This window comes from Pinus tabuliformis, chromosome 3_2, assembly GCF_031772625.1.
Source record: "Pinus tabuliformis cultivar Carrire ecotype Pingquan chromosome 3_2, CPIR1, whole genome shotgun sequence".
Lineage (NCBI taxonomy): Eukaryota > Viridiplantae > Streptophyta > Pinopsida > Pinales > Pinaceae > Pinus > Pinus tabuliformis.
The window spans coordinates 1,077,871,159-1,077,893,526 of NC_142302.1; the positions used below are offsets into that span (position 1 = coordinate 1,077,871,159).

The following is a 22,368-nucleotide window of genomic DNA, read 5'->3' on the forward strand; positions in this document are numbered from 1 at the left end:
CTTCACAGTACACCAAATTCACACTTCTCCCTCACACACAACTAGAGAGCTACAACTATGAATAACTTGCTGATTACTCCACAATCAAAACTTCAACCAGAGCTTAATTAGAACTAAAAGCTAACACTAGCTTGTGCTTGGGAAAAAGGGAGGTTTATATAGCATGTATGGAAGGGAGATGGTTCCTCTTCTCATGGAGAAGGTCTTATCTCTTGAGGTGGTTCCATCCTAATAGGGGAAAGGAGCCCAATCTGACCTCCTTGGCTCTATCTAACCTAACCATTTACCATATTTCTGTTACGAAGCTTCTAGAGTTGGAAGCTTCGGCTCCTTATTTAAAAAACTTTCCAAAATAGGATCGACGCGACTCGAACCAGGCTCACTCCTTCGGTCGGTGCTAAAGACAGTTGTTATCCCTGCATATCGGCGCGAGGAGGACACAGGTCATTAGCGGCGGTCTTGTAAACTGGGAAAAACATAAGATTTTTGGGAAATGATGCAAAAGGGAATTGTTCTTCTCATGAAGAGGGACACAATGGGAGTTTATTCATGAAGCGAAATCATGTAGGGTTCACTGTAGAGGTCCTCCACGATCGTGGAACAGGGAGTGCAGGGACAGTGACAAAATCTTGTGTAACAACCCCACCCTTTGTTATATATAGAACCTCATAACTCGTTGTGAGGGATTTTGGGAGCCAAGCTTCTGACAGGTATAACTTAGAGAAAGCTTAGAGTGTATTGTAACAAGCCTTGGCTTCTCCACAGTGCATAGCGAGTACATCTATTTGGAGGAGCAGACGGCAGTGACTGTAACGTTCCACTATTGGGGCTAGTTGAAGTCATGGTTGTATGTATGATTGGATCTTTCACTCTTTTAATATAACAGAGCCAACACATTTCATGCATGTATTGTTATTGTAGTTCAACTATTCTGGTTACTCTAACATTGTATGTAGTTGTAACTTACACATGTATGTATGGACTATTCCGTATATGTTTGTATGAATCCTATCGAAGCGTGTTGTTGGTTTAACTCATCATTTTCAATTGCCGACTATTATTCTGTCCATCTTGTGATGTCTTTCAGCTCGTGTGTTCCCTTTCAAGCTACGTACTATTACAAGCTTCTAAGGGGCGCACTCCTCTCCCCTTTTGTGAGTTAGAGCCTTTCCATGCATCTTCCTTGACTTGCTGAAAGATCACACCCTTACTTCCAACAAGGACATCTTTTTTACCTCTACGTGCAACCGCAATCAAGGCAATATCGTACTACCCACTGCTGGGACTCCTACTCCAAATGTGCTCCAAATGGTCTGAGGTCTAGTTGGGACTTCTTACCGAGGCCCTAGCATGTTGGCAGGTCCAACACCGTCAACACATCTATCTCTTTATCTCTGAACTATTTAATAATAAATAATTTTTTGATGTAATAATATCTTAAGTATTAATATATTCTTTCTACAAAATGATCTCTTCCTTTATCTCTCAATTGTATAGCCAAGGTTGCTCATACATATGTCATCCCCACTTGAGTTGAAAGTGGTTTTGGCTAGATTTACAAGCAATTTCAGGAAACCTCTTGTCTTCCATGTTATTTAACCTCCTTATACATAAAATATTGATGCCATGCTTTCAATGGGAGAAATATATGATTTGACGAAGAGGATATGATATGTCGATGTATTTTCTTGAATCTCAATATAAACAAAATAAGTTACTATAACAATGGTTGAAATTGTTGTAAATTATAACAATCACAAAAATTGGTATTATGTCATTCAATAGTTTTATAGATCCGACACTCTAAAATCAGGGAAAATTTTAGGGGCTAATATTCGCAAGTGGGCTAATATTCTATGCTTTTTCCTAAAAGAAGATTCGCCAATTCCCATTTTTCTAAAAATGAATTCGCCCAAATTTTATAGTATAAAATTATTTTACCTTAAAAACCGCAAATATTATATGTTGTCTAATATAAAATAATTAGAGATCTAAACATTTTAATATTTGGATATTAGGGACTAGTAAGATTCGCCAAAGTTGTTAAATTTTAAGATAAATATCCATCCTTAAAATTTTAACTGTCTAAAATGGTCACATCTCCTAGAGTTACTATAATAAGTCAATTTAGATAAAATAGTTTCCATAATATCAAAATATACAGAAAATGTAAATTAATAATAATATCAAATATGGATTACAATTAATATCATTATATAATTTTATATAGGATTTTTGTTTCCATAATTTATTATTTGTTAGATTATCCTTGATCAACTTAACTTTAAATTAATATCAAACAATAAATAAATAAATAATATCAAACCATAAATAAATAAATAATACAATTGTAAGTTCAAAATCTTTTTATTACATAAAATTTAGAGTGGTTGTGTTGCCTTGGCTTGTGAGCCAAAATCCCTCAGAATAAGCCATGGGTTTACAGAGGGTATGAATCGAGAGTACAGTAGATCTAAGACAGAATGTTTGACAAAAGAAATGACGCATGGACTGCTTCATAGAGAGCCAAAAGACAAAAACAGAGACAAAGCCAAAACACCCAAGGTCGTGGGCCATGAGCTAGATTTAAGACAAAAGGTTTGACAAAAGAGATGAGACATGGTCGGATTCATAGAAAGCCAAAAGACAAAAACAGAGGACACAAAGCCAGAACACCTAGTCATGGAGGCTTCAGTAGGACAGATATATCTTCCTCGACAACGCTTATGCTCATAGTGATTTAAATGTTTACAGGTAACATTAAATGAGGATTTAAAATACCACATACAAATAGTTTTTCCATTAATTTTATCCGATAAGAAATTAAGAATTTTAAATTTTAAAAATTTGAAAATATATTTTTAAATTTAAAATTAATAAAATAACATTCACATTCTAGTCAATGCTCATTTGAAATAGACTAATTACCATACTACCTAAATGAAGTATAACTAAATGTTAATTCGAAATATTGTAATTACAATATTACCTAAATGAAAGTATAACAAGGATTGCATGCAATGGTAGTCCCTGTCGATTTGAAAGCACATTTTATGGCCTGTAAAATGTAAATACCATTGGAACAATAATTTCTCAAACATTTTGTTTTCTCCCGAACTGTATCAACTACATTGTGTAGTAGACAGAAAACGTTATTTAACCGAATGTATATTACTGCAAAATGTCGTTAATTTGTCCATATTGTAGTAGATATAGCAGGCCACCAGATCCACGTGATGGTGTCCAGCCGGTAGTTTAAATAGAAGTCATGCACATGCAGGATTTTGTATTTCTAAAAGCGACAACCCCATTAATTCTTTGTGCAGCGCTAGGCATGTGCATGTTCACCATGGCATAATCAGACGAGTTGAAAATGCATGCTATGGAACAGATCAAGGGATCGATTCTATATATTGGATCACTTGCCCTTGAACTTTCCAACGGGAAAAGTCTCTGGCTTTGCAGCACTGTTCGTTTTTCATTTGATCTTATTCAACTGTTATGTAAGTCCTTCATTTCTTTAAAGTAGATACTATGCATTAAATTGATTTTTCTAAGTGAGGATTCTAGTCATTGGATTGATGAGTTTGTTTGGATGCAGACTAATGGCGCAGTTACACAACATTGAGCTAATTTCATTGCAGGGATTCCTATGGATGGTTTCTCAAGCTTCTGGATACAGTGGCTGGCAATCTGGCCATGCCACGTTCTACGGTGGCAGCGAGAACTATGGGTACGTAGGACATTTGGTTGGAACACACTTCAAAAATTTTGTTTCAAAATTTGGTAGATTTGGGAAATTTTGTGAAATTTAATAGATAATTGGTAAATATGCTGGAAATTTACATACAAAAAGACGCAATCTATATATATTTGTAAATATTTTGAAGTTTTGGGATTTGAAGTGAAATAACTAACTTCTGCATAAAATCTTATTTTAAAATATTCTACCAATCTACAATTTAATTAAATTAATCTGTCATAAAGAAACTATACAATTCTGGTAAAAAGATTATTCTCCAACCTCAATAAGTAACTATAAAATTCAGGTAAAAGTATATTGTCCAACGGCTTGGACTTATAAAATTCAGGTAAAGGTATATTGTCCAAAGGTATCCTACGAAATCCAAAATGAGATCGTAACTTAGTGGCGAACAAGCAACCCACCCAGGTAGATCTTCGGTTCTGTTGATAAAATCAAATGGAAAATAATTCCCAAAGCTTGAGGCTATAAGTATCGTTGTAGTTTGGCTTTAGGCACTGTTGGAAATTCCAATATAGGCTCCCAAATGGATAGTCATTCATATAACGGGATGGCTAAAGCAGTCTCCTAGCATGGCCTAAGTCTGCACGACATTCACTTTCTGGCTTCATTCTGATTTCTGCTTTATCTTTTGAATATAAATTAGTTGACCCTGATTTTTCATATATGCTTGTTTGCAGGAGGTGCGTGTGGATAAGGGAATGTGTACAACCAAGGTTATGGCTCTAATTCTTCTGCTTTGAGTATTGTGCTTTTCAATAATGGACTCAGCTGCGGAGTTTGCTACGAAATGAAATGTAACAACGATCCCCAATGATGTTTGCCCGGGATAGTGAGGGTCACAGCCACTAACTTCTGCCCGCCAAACTATGCTCTCCCAGACAACAATGGTGGCTGGTGCAACCCACCCCTGCAACATTCTGATATGGCCGAGGCATATGGAGTTTGTGCTTGACTGGGAAATGTTGACCTTTTAGGACCAAACAAAAAAGACTATGGTATTAGGTACCTGGCGGAAGGGGATTGAATCAAGCACTATAGGAAGAGACCCAACTCAGGTATTAGGGGTTAGCCTGACCACACATCGTAGATATATACCTATCACCTTCTATATGTCTAGCATAATGATTTATTCAGGGTAGTTTTCTCGCAATTCCTAACTAAACCAAGCCAGGCTGATAGATCTCTAGGAATTAGCAAGATCAAATCTTGATCAACACGACATGAGATGATGTTTATCTGGCAGAATCATAACCAGTTTCAAATTTCAATCTATTCAGTTCTAATCCAGTTCTCAGTCAAGCAAGAAAAGTACTAGGTCAGGTAATTAATTAGGTTTTTCTGAAACACACCTAATTTTTTGTGAGCTTCAGTCTTCCCTCCTACTGTATCCTCTACCAACTAGAATCAACCGAGACACTCTCGCGCCTTTGGTCTTGCATGTTTACTGGTTACAAGTTCAAGCTTTTGTGAATTTTTCTGGAACAAGTTTAAGTTTACAGGTTGCAACATGAGAGAGAGAGCATGAGAGCACGAGCATATGAGCCAGCTAGAGCCTATTACCAGAATCCAGTTTCCAAGGCAACTCTAATGAGTGATAGTTGTTGCATTTAGGGTTCTCTAGATGTAAGTCTAAGATCGCCTAGGGAAAGGATCCACCATATATATTTCATTGAATATTTCCAGGCTGAAAATAAAGAAAATACCTTGCGTTTAGCAAATTAAGATATGTTAAAAGGCACAATTGGATATGAAAATAAAACCCTGCAATAAGACGTCCAAAACAAAGCTTTGGATAATTTTTTTTGATAAAATGTTTTTTAAAAACATTGGTTAAATAGATTGGTCCACCCAAATTAGTAAGAAAACAATTGACTATCGATCGCTATAGTCCCATGGCAGGGACTAATAAGTTATCGAGTAATTACGATAAGTTATATTTAAGATTTATACTTGTTTTTCTGGATGCATTAAATTTGTTAATCAGTTCCAACCAGGCTTAATACCTTGTAGAACCCAAAATGATTAAAGGTTTCTGCATTATTTTTTTTTTTTGACTAAGATCACATTAAGACTTTCTGGATTGCTGTGGCATTAAAAATAATGAGTTGAGATGTGCACAATACCTTGTAGAACCGAAAATGATTAAAGGTTTCTGCATTATTTTTTTTACTAAGATCACATTAAGACTTTTTGGATTGTTGTGGCATTAAAAATAATGAGTTGAGATGTGCACAATTGTTGAATCGCTTAATACAGATGCCACAAATTAGGTTTGTTTACAGTTTTGGGGCTAAAATCCAATAATAAAAAAGTTTAGAAATCATATTGTTGGAATGTTTGAATAGTTTTTAATGACAGAAATAGATTCAGCACAATCAAAAACTTTGAAACACCCAAAATCTTGAAATTTGATAATTGTAACTTAGATTTACAAAAATTTATAATAATTTTATGGAAACTTGCATTATTTTCGACGTCAATCTCCATTGTTCAATAAAATTTCAAATAACTATTATTATTTTTTTTTTCTCAGTAATGAAGAAGCCTCATAGCCGTATATAGAATCATTTTTCAGGATTATTCAACATAATCATGTTTCGTGAATGGAACCTCGGTGGGGAGGTTATCATTAAACCCTCCCAACCACCCAAGCTATGCATCATTGACTTAAAATATATATATATATATATATATATATATATATATATATATATATATATATATATATATATATATATATATATATACTTTTTTAAAATCGATGCACAGAGCTGTGATCTCGGAAATTATGCTTAAGATTTTAGTACAATGGATGACGCCTATATGCTGCCCCATATAGGGCACAAATACCCTATGTAATTTTCAATATTCTGCATTTTCCAATGTAATCTCAAATAATTATTTTTAAAAATATAATAATAATTAAAAGAACAAAAGTACGATTCTTGCAAATGGATTTCAAACACTGAAATTCTAGAAGCAAAAAGGCAATTATGCACCGAGTCAGGAAGTGATAATAGGTATATGGAAATTAAATCGAAACCTTCACTTTTCGAGGTTCTTGATGTTTTTTCACTATTGAGCAATTCTGCGCCGAGTGAGGAAGTGATAGTATGTGAACCTTCACTTCAGCATGTATTTTTCTGTGGGATAAAAAAGTCGAAACCTTCAATTTTCGAGTTTCTCGATGTTTTTTCATTATTGATCACTGACCACTGCATTATTCATAGTGGTTGTATGGTAAAAAAAATTATTTGAATTGAAAAAAAATAAAAATAAAAATTAGAATGTTGTAATGTTTGAATCATTTTTTTATAGTGGAAATGGATTCAACATTGTGAAGAATTTTTAGGTGCCTAAGTTTGACAGCTATAACCTAATTTTTAAAATTTTCTGCCAAATTTATCTTAATCTTGTCAAAATTTCTATTATTTTCCCAACTACTTTGTGGATTTCTTTTAAACTACCCTTTATTCATAGATTCCTAAATTTGTAATCAATTCTCTCCCCCATAGATTCCTAAATTTGTAATCAATTCTTCCACTTTATTCATATATTCCTAAATTTGTAGTCAATTCTTTCAGCTTGGAGTTGTAAACTATGTACTTAGCTTTCCTAAGAAGTAACACAGACTCTGTCATTGTATCAGTCCATCCCAATTTCTCTGCACAAAATAAATTTGTCTAATATGTAACTATGTACCACATGGTATAATATGCAAGAATATCAACTCCCAACTTTGGGCCATATTAGTCTGGACTGTAATCATCTATTATCTACATCAAAAACATGCTATGTACAGGAAAAGAAAAACAAAAAGTGTCAGATGTGTGCTCTTCCAGAGCTTGGATATTATCTGGGAAGTGGAAGTACCCCGACCTCTACCATAGTATAGCCCATCTTAATTTCTATGTGCATCCCATCCAATTCATCCTGTAGCCCCCTCTTAGACAGACGGTCTGCGTTTTGATTGAATTTCCACCCAATATGCCTCATCATAGAGTTCCTGAATGTGGCCCAAAGATTCTCAATTTTCCTGAGCCATCCATGTAGCAATGGCTGATATAATTTTTTGCATCCCATTATATGTTCGATGATGATCTGAGAGTCTCCAAAATGTGAATGGAATGGATGTTTAGATAAATCGAGAACTAGAGAAGGCCCCATAGTGCCACCGCTTCATCCTTCATATTCCTGCCCCTGCTAGCACCCCAATGTACCCAAAATTTCTGCTCCTCTCATATAGCAATTCAAAATCCACATCCACAGTTATTCCTTTGAGCCGCACCATCAAAAAATATGGTTGGATACTCAGTCTCAGGGCCTGTCTTTTTGTTGTTATTCTTCTTAGTCCCTGTGTTATGTTGTTTACCAATTGTATACCACCGTATAAAACGGTCCTTTACCCGCACATCATTATCCTTGCAGTTATCATAAATTATTTTATTGCGCCATCTCCATATTTCTCAGAAAAAGCAAGTGGGATGTACCGCCATGAGGGATTTTGATTTCTCCACCATCTTAAGCATTCATAATTGTTGTCATATTGGTTGTATGTGAAACCAATGGAACTAGAAATGTAACTCCAAATCTGAACGGTTATAGGACACTTTAGAAAGAGGCAGCCATTATCCTCCTTCGCATTCCTGCACATAATACAAATCCCCGGCCCCTACAAATTCCTATTATGAAGGTTCTCCCATGTTAGATTTATATTTTTCCAGACCAACCAAAGAAAGAGTATGATCTTAATGGGAATTTTAGTTTTCCAGAATGTATAGAACCAACATACCTCATTGTTGTGTGCCTCTTCATAGCAGAGGGCATTGTACACATCAGCGACCATAACGACACCTTCCTTCATTTTCCTAATCCATGCAATCTGGTCCCCACCTGCCTCACGGCATACCCCAACTAATTTCATTTATGTTCGAATCTGATCCCACTCACGAGCCAATTGCCCATCCAGTCCCATTTCCCATGCCCGTTTCCAAATCGGAACATGACCCTGCCATTCGGATATGGCCTGGCTCCAAAAGAAAATCCCACGTCTGTTAATGTAATGGACAAGGCCTTCTGAGATATTATTGTCTATTTCTATGCCAAGTATATGATCAATCCCGATTATTATCCGATGTCCAGTCCCCAGTCTCCAACATAGTTCTGGAAGATCCATTTATTGATTTTTTGGAAACTAAGCCAAATGGTTGATCCCGATGCAATCCCAATACTTCCTTTGTGCATCCAAGTAGTAAACTCATGGTCCTTTTGATACTTGTGTCTCATGATCTTGCCCCATATTCCATCCCCAAATATACCCCTCCATAATGACTTCTGCAATAACACCCTTCTAAAACGCCGCAGATTCAATATCCCCCAGCCACCCAAGCATTTAGGAAGGGATATATGCTCCAATTTATCCAGGTGGAATTCGGTATGGTGTATCGCACCAAACCAGATGTATTTTGCCATAATATGATACAGAGACTGGGTAATGGTGTGGGGGAGATAATATAAATGTGCCCAGTATACTCCCAGTTGTGTGATCACCGATTGGGTCAGTGTGATATGACCACCCAAGGATAAACATCTTAATTCCCATCCAGTGATATTTTTATAGAAATGGTCCACAAGCCACATCCAATCATTTATCTTGTAACTACAGGGCTTAATATGATAACCAAGATATTTCATGCCCCCCATCAATGTGTCAGTTGCCACCCCAAAAATTCTATGGATGTATGCAATAACCTCCGCATCACACGTACTATGTAGGATGATAGACTTTTGAAGGTTCATGTATAGTCTGGTTGCACTCCCAAATTTTGAAAAAATATGAAATAAAGTGATCCATGCAAACCTATTGATCATCCCCATGATGAGCACATCGTCAACCAAAAAACTATGTGATATCCTGATATCTTTGCCCAAGGCCAGTGCCTCAAAGTGCCCTTCTGACATAGCTTTTTTGATGTGTAAGTTGAACTCGTCCATTGCTAATATGAATAATAATGGCAACAGTGAGCAACCTTGTCTAAGTCCCCGCCCTGCCCTGAAAAAGTCAATGGGATAACCATTAATAATAACAACATATCGAACATTTTTGACGCAAGCCATGATCCACTCAACGCACTTGACCTAGACTCCAATTTTGAGGAGAAACATCCTCAAGTATCCCCAGTCTAGGCAGTCATATCTCTTCTGGAGATCGACCTTCATGATAGCAGCATTTAATTTTTTTGTATGAATCGAATGTAAGCTATCCTGGGAAATAGCCATTGCATCATGAATTTGTCTGTTCTACAAGAACCAAAACTACTCAGGAGAAATATGCTTTGACAGTGTGTGCTTAATCCTGGTAACATTAGTTTTAGAGATGATCTTATAAATAAGATTACAGAGAGAAATGGGCCTAAAATCTGAAAAGGTAGTCGAGGATGTCCTTTTCGGAATGAGAGCAATATAGGTAGAATTTATATACGGATGAATGTAGCCCCTCGTTCTCGATTCCTCCGTCATATTGAGCAGATCATGTTGAAATATGTCAAAAAAGTGAGTAAACATTTCAACCGTCCACCCATCTGGACCGAGGCTCTTGTCTCCCTTTAAGGATTTGAGCACCCACGGGAGTTCCTCCAAGAATACTGCTTTGAAAAGGTCCGAGTTTTCCTCCTCGTCGAACATGGATGGATATAAATCCACCCCCCATATTTGGTACTCAGCATTGACATAATCTCTGCGACGATATGCCCTCTCAAAATGATGTACTGCAGCACTATTAATATCCTGCTACATCTGAAATTGAATCCCATCTGCATCAGTGATCTCCCATATAGAGTTGATCTTCCTTCTGTGATTAGCAAATCTGTGGAAGAATTTAGTGTTTCTATCACCTTCTCGGATCCATATAGCTCTACTCTTTAGGCGCCAGGTTGTCTCATTTATTTGTAGAATTTGTTTCCTTTTAAGTTCCAATGATTGAATATGATTCCTGAGTGCATCTGGGGGATCATGCATTAACATCTGAGGCCACATAGCATCCAACTCCGCCGAAATATCATTTAGCTCTTTTTTCAATTGACCTCGTTTCCTCCTCTCCCATGCTTTGACCTCCACCTTAAGGGCCCGAAGTTTCACCAAAATATGTGTCATGGGAGAGTTATTCCGAACCTTGTCCTGATTCCACACTTCTCGCACAAGATTGTTAAAATCTGGGTCTTCTAGCCACACACAGTTAAACTTAAAAGGCATCCCACTTCTAAGATCCCCTCGTCTCCAGAGAAGGATACTGGGATGATGGTTTGAGATATAACTATTCACAATATCCGATTGTACAGACCTGATCCGCTCAACTAACTTTTCAGGTAATAGGAAAAGATCAAGCCTTTTCGCCACATATCCGTCCCTCGACCTGCCATTGTCCCAAGTAGTAACAATCGAAGGAGGGCATATATCAACAAGGTTAAAGTCAATAATGATGTCTTTAATATATGCAACCAAAGCATCCACTTTTCTGGAACTCCCTCATACCTCGTCCATACCAATTGTACAGTTCAGGTCCCTAGCAATAATAAGGGAAGCCAATCCCAAAATCTCTAATGTAACAATTTTATTCCAAAAGGAGGTTTCGTTTATGTATGATGCATATACATTTAATATATATATGCGACCTGGTAAACCTCTGTTGTAACTAGCAAGGAGAATGCCCGCAAAACATGAGTATGCCTTCACCCTAACCCAACGTGGATCCCAAAGAGCCACTGACCCCCCGAGAGGCCTGTAGTGTCAGTGGATGCCATGTACCAATCAAGGAGCATCTTCCTGAAATATTCAATCACATGAAGTGAAAAATGCATGGTTTCTTGTAGAAGAATGATATAGGGACGAGATGAAAGAAAAAATTCCTTGAGAGCTAAATATTTTGGAGCAGCCCCCAAACCCCGAATGTTCATTGACAGGATGAAGTTCATGTTAGCTCAAGAACGGGCATCTGTGCTCTAAGGGCCTGAGGGGAGGTAGTAGATGCAATAGGAACGTCAATCAAGGCATGAGAATCGGATGAACCAAATGGAGGAGGCCGTGCGCGTCCTCGGAAGTGTCTACTTTCCCGATTTTGTTTCCGATAGACGGTGATATTGCCCGCCGAGGATGGACTGATGTGGGGGGTCGGTGTGCCCGGAGGCTTGTGTATGGTGAGGGTACCTAGGTCCAAGGTCTTCTTCTGGAGAAGGAAATCTATGTCACTATCCACTGAGTTGGTGGGAGAATATAAGGGCGAAATAGGCGATGTAGATCGAGTCCTATTCTCCGGGGTAGGTTGAGAGGTTCATGTAGGGGAGGTCGCAAGAATATACATAATATGTGATGTGGAGTGTAAGTCATATGACATCGGAGCGGGTGGTACAATATTCGGAAGAGCTGAGTCAACATGAGAGGGAAGGGGAATCCGGTCCAACAGGGGTGGTGAGGTGTCATCAGCCATAGGAATACCAGAACCTTTCGGGGTCCAGGGGGAGGAACGAACGAGTAAGGGGGCAGATTCTTCATGTTTCACAGAATGAAAATCAATGGAAGGGAAAGGGTGGGAACAGGGCGGAGTACTTGATAATCGTCGAGCATCGCTCGGGTAATAAGCCCCCCCTTGACTGTTCATAGGAATAGTATAATGAGCATCTGCCTTCTCCCTCGAAACAGAACCATGTCTCTTGTGTCGCATACGCCTGCCACCCAATCTACGTGGACACTGTGCCATAAGATGCCCAGTATGATGACAGATAAGACACCGGAATGGAACACCCCAAAAATCGAGCTGCTGCACCAGGTGGGTGTTCTCCCATTGTAGCTCAATGTGATCCATAAATCCACCTCTGTATTCCTTTTCGATCAGGATCCATGCAATTCTCTTATCATGTGCACCCAAACAGCGTGGGTCAACATATACAAACTTACCAATTGCATTGCTGATATCCATGAATACTTGGCGAGTCCAAAATTCAATGGGAAACCCTGGCTATTTGACCCAAATTAAATTTTTTGTGGTGTCTCCTTCAAAGGGTTAAACCCAACATACCAAGAATGCAGTGCCAGAAATCTCCTCCCCCTTATCCAAGGAATGACCTTGATCTTTAGTAAATCATCCTAGCTGAGGAAATGGAAGTTGTACCAGTCGTTCAACAACCGCACCAGCGTAGGCATGTAACCCAGTAGTGATTTCCATTTAGTTTCCACCCATCTCCTCATTTCGACTTCACTTAATTCAGCGAAATACCATTTGCCAACAAGTGCCCACTTCTGTAGACTATTAACCCGATCAATCAAAACATCATGGCCAAAACAGAGCATAGGCGTCAGGGTGGTAATTTTAATAGATCGTGTTTGTTTCCTGGTTCGACATCCTTTTACGTCGTGGAAAACTGCATGAGATCCAGACCTAGCATGTCCACCACCTGGTATGTACATCGAGGCACCCAACAAGCGTCATGTGTCCAGGTCATTGGGACCCCCCCCCTTCGACCCAGAAAATTGGCGATAGTTTGATTCAGCTTCTAGCGTGGCACAGATATAGGCCTCGTGCACTGATGTGTCTGACGCCAGCAGATCCATAGTGTCACAAGCATCCAAGATGTGATGGGAGCGAATATTGAGAGAAGAGAATTAAAAACAACCTTTAAACCCCCTCAGAGCGATAGGTCAGAAATAGGTGTATCCTGCAGAAAATCCCCGCCAGGAATGTCTTGGGATCCACAAACCTCCAGACCCGAAATCAGAACCCGTGGAACATAAACCCACATCCCGCCAAAAGAGATATGTCGTCGTCGAAACTCATCCTAAAAGGGAATGATACGAATGAATTGAAATATAAAATGGAATGCTCGATCCGGATTAACGCCAAGAAATCTCCAATATCCAGGATGTCAGTAGATGTGTGATAGAGAATAATGTGTGATGCAGACCCAAGTCATCTCAAAAGAGAGTGATCCGAACAACCATCGACAGAAAATTCAAAAACCGCCGAGAAAGTAAGATCCGACACCATATAAACCAATACCCCCCAGTGCACCAACGCCTGTAGCCGAGCCACCAAGAGATACAGAAACCAACCAGAGACAATGACCAAGTGACCAGATCTATACTCTTTCACAGCAATAGTAGCAACAACACCCCAAACAAGTCCACCACCTGTTACAAACCCAAAAACCAAATGCCTTGCAAGGCCTGGAAATGATGAAAGAATTAACCGAACGTTGCCAAAGTGGATAGAAAATTTTTGGACGTAGACAAGATCCCTCTTCTTGGTTATGTTGAGAACAGACAAGTGTGAGAATCTCAATCCAAATAGACATTAGGACATTGGAAGGGAGATGTCATGTGAGTCTGAAAAATATAGATAAAAATGTATATAACAATACAGATAATCATCAGAATGTGAAAGATTTCCAATATAAAAAGGAAGAGAATGTCATCCAGGAGTATGGGCATTCTAAAGGGAGAGTATGAATGGAAGCCAACAAAGAGAAACCCAAGTTTAAACCCCACGTCCAAGGACAGATATCAGAGGAGAGTGAGCCATCCAATCCAAAGGCAAATACCTTAAGTGATTTACCTGGGCTGTAGTAATATCGGTAGATTTGCCAGAATGCCTAACAATACATCCACCCTAGAAATGAAAGAATACCAGGAACTCAGGCAAATATACAATGACCTAAAGTTATGATAAATCAAAACCAAAATCACATAGTGAGGCCCTGTGAGAGCAAACTAGAGAGACCAAATGATTTCTACCTTAGAAATACTGCTATGAGGAGGGTCGATGCTTTGAGGCTGAGAGAGAGCCACCCTACCCCCATGTCATCTATAGTCCATTGAATCTACAAATCAACGCGGCCTCTGAGAAAACCTTTTCCTTGCTCAAAGCTGCCACCTCTTTACATGCATATTGTGTTCAGCTCAGCATTTCACATTCATTGCTTCTGCCACATTTTCGCCATTGGGAAATGTCGTTTCAAACCATACAAATCTAGTAAGAAATGGAGTCGTAAAGTCTCCTTCCTTTGTGTTGAAATCTACATAAGCCTTGAGATCATACTCACATTACACATAATTCAGTTCAAACTCATCAACCCTTTTCCCATAATTTGGGAAACGACATACAAATAGTTTTTCTATTAATTTTATCCAATAAAAAAATAAGAATTATTAATTTTATAACTTTCGAAATATATTTTTAATTTAAAAAAAATGTAAAATTAATAAAAAAACATTCGCATTTGAAATAGATTAATTACAATATTACCTAAATGCGAGTATAATAAGTTATAGAGTAATTACAATATTACCTGAATGCAAGTATGATAATTTATATTTCATATTTATACTTGTTTTTCTGAATGCAGTAAATTTGTTACTCAGGTCAAACCAGGGTTAGTACTTTGTAGACCCCAAAATGATTAAAGGTTTCTGCATTAAATGTTTTTACTAAGATCACATTAAAGCTTTCGGGATGGCTGTGGTGTAAAAAATAATGAGTTGAGATGTGCACAATTGTTGAATCGCTTTTGAGCTCGTTCCCTATTTTTTCGCAGGATCGCTTAGTGTTGGCGTTGTCCACAGATTTCACAGAAGTGTTTTGTTGTTTGAATTGGGTAAAAAAAATTAAAATATTAAATGGTTAGAGTGTGAATTATTTTTTATAATGGAAATAGTTTAATAATAATAAAAAATCTCTGGGTACAAAAAAAACTTAAAATTTAACTACTGTAAACTAAAATTTCTATTTTTTTTTTTTTTTTTTTATTTTTTTTTTTTTTTTTCTTTCACCTAGGTGGAAAAACCTATCAACTCAGGTGTCAAAACCAACAGTGAGGACAGCCATCTCTGGCTGCTATCCGCGAATGTCGGTTTGACTCATCACAGTTAGATAGGAAAACCACGCCACCTGAAATAACCCGCTGGTGGTCCGTAAGGGAGCAGGCTCATCACTCCTGCCAGATGCCTCTGGGTCTTGGGCCGTTAACCTGTTTCCTTACGTCCGAGGAAGACGAGCTCTTAGCCAAGCAGAAGCAGTTTTACGGCATACTCCAGGCCGAACTAAAATTTCTATTATTTTCCAAACTAATTTATAAGTTTTTTTAAACTAAATTTTTAGAAATAAATTAAAAAAAAAAAAAAAATTCAATGCCCAGTCAGAAACGCTCTAGAAAACTATTCGCGAGATTTTAACACGATGGATAAGGTCTATTCTGCACTGTTCAATAAAATTTCAAATAAATATTTATAAAAAATAAAATAAAATATATTATATGTAACTTTTTTTAGAAATCGGCGCAGAGAGCCTGTGATCTCGGAAATTATGCTTAGGATTTTAGCACAATGGATGACCCCTATATGCCGCCCCATATAGGGCACAAATACCCAATGTAATTTTCAATATTCAGCATTTTCCAGTGTAATTTCAAATAATTATTTACAAAAATATAATAATAATTAAAAGAACAAAAGTACGATTCTTGCAAATGGATTTCAACCACCGAAATTCCAGAAGCAAAAAAGCAATTCTTGACCAAGTGAGGAAGTGATAATAGGTATATGGAAATTAAATCGGAACATTCACTTTTCGAGGTTCTTGATGTTTTTTCACTATTGACAAATTCTGCGCCGAGTGAGGAAGTGATAGTATGTGAACCTTCACTTCACCATGTATTTTTCTGTGGGATAAAAATGTCGGAACCTTCACTTTTCGAGGTTCTCCATGTTTTTCACTTTTTAAGGTTCTCCATGTTTTTTCATTATTGATCCCTGGCCACAGCATTATTCATACCGGTTGTATGGTAAAAAGAATATTGTTGGAATTGAAAAAAAATAAAAGTAGAAAACAGAATGTTGTAATGTTTGAATTATTTTATTTTATATGCAGTGGTCTATAACACGACTGTTTGAAAGCTTTTCAGGCGGGTTTTTCGGTCGAAATCTGGCAGGAATTTATTGGAATCGCAAGTTTGATAGCTAGTTTCTGCACAATGAAAGCGGGGTTTTTCAGGGTGCTGAATCCAAATATGCAGTTAAAAAAACCATTTTAACTGCAACAAATCAAGATTTAACCTCAATTTCTTCTGTCGGATTCCGTCACCGAAATCTCCAAAAAGCTCCATTTTATATTAGAAATGGATTCCGTTTTTAGGTATTCAAAATTTTGAAGTTTAATAGGTATAACTTAAATTTTAAAATTTTTTATCAAATTTATTATAATCTTGTCAAAATTTCTATTATTTTCCCAACTGCTTTGTAAATTTCTTTTAAACATAGATTCCTAAATTTGTAATCAATTCTTTCCGCCGCTTTATTCCTAAATTTGTAGTCAATTCTTTCAGGTTGGAGCTGTAAACGGGCACGCTTGCCTTACAACTGTGTACTTAGCTTTCCTAGGAAGCAACACAGATTCTGTCATTGTACCCGGTCTCTCTTCCTTTATTACAACTTGTCTTCGAATCACGAATTGCCAGGTTCCTGCTCTGTTAAAAAATAAAGTAACTTATTCCAGTCGAACCTCAATTTCTCATCATCCATTAAAGCTCCCATTGCTTCAATTAGGAATTCCTCAGCCATTTCCCGATCAATGGCTGAGAGCGAAATGTCATCCGGGAGCAATTCTGGAACTTCGGATGAACATCGTTTCCCCAGGTTTGGATTTCGATCATCTTTATCAGAAATCGAGAGATGGCTGGACAATCAGCTAACGATTTCTACAACCCATCTCATTTCTTACCTCAGTTCGCCTGAGGGGCTTGATATACTGAGACAGATAGCAGACAACCGTTCTCTGTCGTCTCAGATTGTCATCAAATTGGCCAAACTTGTAACCCAGGATGGCATAAGATGTAGCGTGGAAAGGTTTGATACCAATAAAATATACGAAGCATTTCTGGGGTCTGTTTTTCTCACGCAGATTCAAGCCCATGTCGGAGCCATGATGGAGCCGAAGCCCAAGGATTTATGGCCCTTTCTTCATCTTTTCGAAGAGATGCAGAATCGAACAGAGGATGGATGGAGGTTCTTTCCAGCTGAGACTTTTGGAGAAGCAATTGATGAGATTCCCGAGGGCGCTGAAAAGATTGAAGTGTATCAACAATTTTGCAAGCTCATCGAATATCGAAATGAAATGAAAAGGCTTCAGCAACTTTCAAAGTCTGAAGAGCAATACCAGGTAAGGGTTATTCTAGCCATCAACGAATACTGTGTTCACTTCGTGGAATCAAAATACAGTACACTATCATGGATCTATCATCCTTCACCTCTATATTTAGTATCATATGAAAATCTATTCTTAAATCAATTTAAGCTTTAATGATATCTAAATACACTCCCACGGTTTTATGTTTCTTATTTTTAAGCGTATAGGATAGACTTGGCGTATTTTTGAACAGGCTTGTAGAATTAGAATTTTTGAAAAAATGCATAGATAATTTAGATTTACCAAGTTAAAAATATTCTTTGTCCAAAGCTTTTTATTCATATGATCTGTTTCAAAACTGCTTTTCATTCATATGATCTGTTTCAAAACTTTTTGTCTAGAGAAAGGCAACAAAAAAAAAAAAAAACTATTTTTAATTAATGATAAATATTAATACATTTAAAAAATAGATTATTTTTCATTGATTTTTTAGTTTCTCAATATTCAGAATGTAATAAAAATTTGGTGGAAAAAAAAATTGTTGGCAGTGATGTTTTTATGTTGTTGTGAGTTGTTATTGTAAGTTCCCAAGTGTTAATTTAGAAATTGTTGATTCCTATATTGTGAATGGGAGTCATAATCTAAATGTGTCAACTCTCTGCGTGTTATGTCTTTTATATTTGTATCCCTTGTGATCAATAAAACAGTGAAGTGTGATTGGTTATGTGTTTTAATTGCTCTATGCTCTATCTCAATTTTTTTAACATAGTATCAGAGTTGGTACTCTCTTGGTTCCCTCAAAGGAGAGCCAAGAAAATGTGAGAGATCATAAGTGTTATTGTTTCTATACAAATATTGCTATAAGTGTGTGAGAGTTGTTTTTTTTGTTTTTTGTGAATTTTGTTTTTGCAAGTGTGAGATTTCTATGTGTAAATTTGGAGGTTGTGATGTGTGGAGTGATTCTTATCGGCCAAACTTCAAAAAATAAATTCCTCTAACCACAAGTTTTGAGTGAAAATGGCCACTATGAGGGAGAAAATGTAGAAGAGATTGGAGGATTATTTCGGATCTCACATTGTGAAAAAAGGGATCGAGTGTCTTCATAGGAGACCTGTTAGACCAAACAATGCGCAGCAGAAATAAAAATAAACAAACATACACAGCACATTAAAAATCACAAAACCATAACACACAGATTTAACGTGGTTCACCCAACCAATCTGGGCTACATCCACCAGAACAGAGGCATCAGCAATCTTATTATTCAACAGGAGATTACAACAATTTTAATTCTTCACACATACTCTCAACTCACCCTATTTTCTCTACACTCTCTACACACACTCTCAATCCTCTACGAGATTACATTTCTTATAGCTGGAGTATAAAACTGAATCATAAATTCCCTCACAACAAATATAGGATGCATTAACTCCTCCTCAAAAAATACTGGAGCTAATATAGCAACTAATCCTATTGTTGTCACATACATGAGATTTTTTCCAAAAATTAATTAACAGAAAAATCTCAACAATCTCCACCTTGACAACAATTAGCCTGATACCCTGTTCATTTATTATTTTTATCTTTTCTGCAAGCCAAGAGAAGCCAGACACCAACGTAACTTCTCTAACAAAACTGGTTTCGTGAACATGTCTGCATAGTTTTCTTTTGTATGCACCTTTTCAAGAGAAACACCCCTTTCAGTGATAACCTGTCTTACAAAATGGTACTTGATAGGTATATGCTTTGATTTACTATGATAGGCCGGATTCTTAGCCAAATGAATTGCACTTTGACTATCACAAAATAACTTGATGTTGTCCTTTAACCTACCAAACTCACCAATCAAACCTTTCAACCAAACCGCTTCTTTGCAAGCATGCGAAGCAGCGATGTATTCTGCTTCAGTAGTGGATAAAGCAACAATATTTTGTAGCTTTGACATCCAGCTAATAGCTCCACCTGCAAGAGTAAAGACATACCCTGAAGTTGACCTTATCTTATCCAAATCACCTGCAAAATCAGAATCAACATATCCACAAACAAATTCACTACTTCTGTTATAAGTGATACAATAATCACTTGTGCCTCTCAAATACCGAAGCACCCATTTCACGACTGACCAGTGTTCTTTTCCTGGATTTGCCATATACCTACTGACAACCCCAACTGCATGTGAAATATCTGGTCGAGTACAAACCATCGCATACATTAAACAACCTACTACATTGGCATATGGAATTCGAGACATATATTCCTTTTCTTCATTTGTATTAGGACATAAACTTGAATAAAGCTTAAAATGGGAAGCTAAAGGGACTGAAACAGGCTTCACATTGTTCATACCAAACCTCAAGAGTATTTTCTCAATATACTTCTGTTGTGATAGCCACAGCTTACCATTACTCCTGTCTCTGAAAATCTCCATGCCCAAAATTTGTCTTGTTGCTCCTAGATCTTTCATATCAAATGTTCTAGCCATCTGAGCCTTTAACCTGTTGATCTCTGTTATGCTTTTGCTTGCAAAAAGCATATCGTCAAAATACAACAATAAGATAATGAACATGCCATTACTTAATTTCTTAAAGTAAACACAATGATCATATTCACTTCTTATATAATTTTGACTCAACATGAAAGAATCAAACTTCTTGTACCATTGTCGAGGCAACTGCTTCAGACCATGCAATGATTTTTTGAGCCTGCAGACAAATTTCTTGTTGCGATCTTGAACAAACCCTTCCGGTTGTTCCATGTAAATCTCCTCATCTAAATCTCCATGTAAAAATGCAGTTTTAACATCTAGTTGCTGTAATTCTAAATCAAGTAAGGCAACTAATGCTAATACAATTCGAATTGAAACAATTTTTACAACTGGTGAAAATATCTCATGAAAATCAATGCCTGCTTTCTGAGAAAAACCTTTCGCGACCAACCTTGCTTTGTACCTGTCCTTTGAACCATCAACACCCCTTTTCAATTTTTACACCCATTTACATCCAACAGTTTTTCTGTCTTTAGGAAGTTCTACCAGATCCCATGTGTCATTCTTGTCTAATGCCGTCATCTCGTCCTTCATAGCTTCTTTCCACTTTTCACTTTTAGAACCTTCTACAACGTCCTAATAGCACAAAGGTTCATCATCGTTAGCGGTTAAAGCAACTGAAGTAACATAATCATCATACCTTCTAGGAGGACGTTTAATTCTTGTGGACCTCCTTAAAGATGTTTCTGGTACTTCCACAATTTGCTGATTATTGCCTGTAGGAACTTCTTCATGATCTACTTTTGAAACTTGTTCATGACCTGCATCTGAAACTTGTTCATGACTTACATCTGAACCATGTTCATCTTGATCATCATCAATATTTGGACTGGTTTCAAACTGAATGTGTTGAAGCTTAGATACATTATCTTGTTTCAATTTATCATCTACATCTGAATTTTCAAATGAGGATTCATTAAATTTAACATCTCTGTTAATGATGATCTTGTGAGTAGTAGGATCCCACAATCTGTATCCCTTAGTCCCATCATCATATCCAACAAAGATATATCTTTTTGACTTAGGATCTAATTTAGAACGTTGATGTTTTGGAACTAGAGCATATGCATCACAACCAATAACTTTCAGTTTAGAATAATCACAAGGATGACCTTTCCATACCTCTTGAGGAATTTTGCATCCTATTGCAGTTGATGGTGATCGATTTATCAAATAGCAAGCTCTAGCAACCGCTTCTGTCCACAATTCCTTCTGCAAATTGGCGTTACTCAGCATACTTTTTGCTCTCTCTAAAAGAGTCGTGTTCATGCGTTTAGCAACTCCATTTTGTCGAGGAGTATATACAGTGGTTTTGTGTCTTTCGATCCCAGCTTCCTTGCAATAATTATCAAATTCCTTTGAAGTAAACTCACTACCATTGTTAGCTCTTAAACATTTAATAGTTCTTCCAGTGATGTTTTCAACTAATGCTCTAAACTGTTTGAAAACTGTAAACACATCAGACTTCTTCTTTAACATGTAGACCCATACTTTTCTAGAGAAATCATCAATAAAAGATACAAAATACGACGAACCTCCATATGAGGTTGTAGGAGACAGACCCCAAACATCAGAATGGATATAATCAAGGATTCCCTTACTAGTATGTTTTCCAGTTTTAAACTTCTGCTTGCTTTGTTTCCCCAACAGACAATGTTTGCAGAAATCTAACTTATCAGACTTTAAATTAGGAAGTAACTTACGATCAGATAAAATATTTAATCCTCTTTCGCTCATATGGCCCAACCTTTGATGCCATAAACGAATAGAATTACTGTCATTTTCAGACACTATAGAAACATGATCTGACTTTGTTCTTCCTTCTAACTGAAAAAGATTTCCAACCTTCTTTGCTTTCATTACTAGTAAAATTCCTTTATAAATTTT

At 37.1% G+C, this 22,368-nt stretch overlaps 1 pseudogene across 1 annotated transcript in view; it reads left to right on the plus strand.

Moving 5' to 3' along the window:
* Positions 1-17,202: 17,202 nt before the first annotated feature.
* Positions 17,203-22,368, plus strand: part of LOC149184418 (uncharacterized) — a 43,720-nt pseudogene continuing 38,554 nt past the window's right edge. Inside the window, exon 1 of the transcript XR_016257259.1 lies at positions 17,203-17,966. The product of XR_016257259.1 is annotated as an uncharacterized LOC149184418 (transcript). The remainder of the gene's footprint in view (positions 17,967-22,368) is intronic.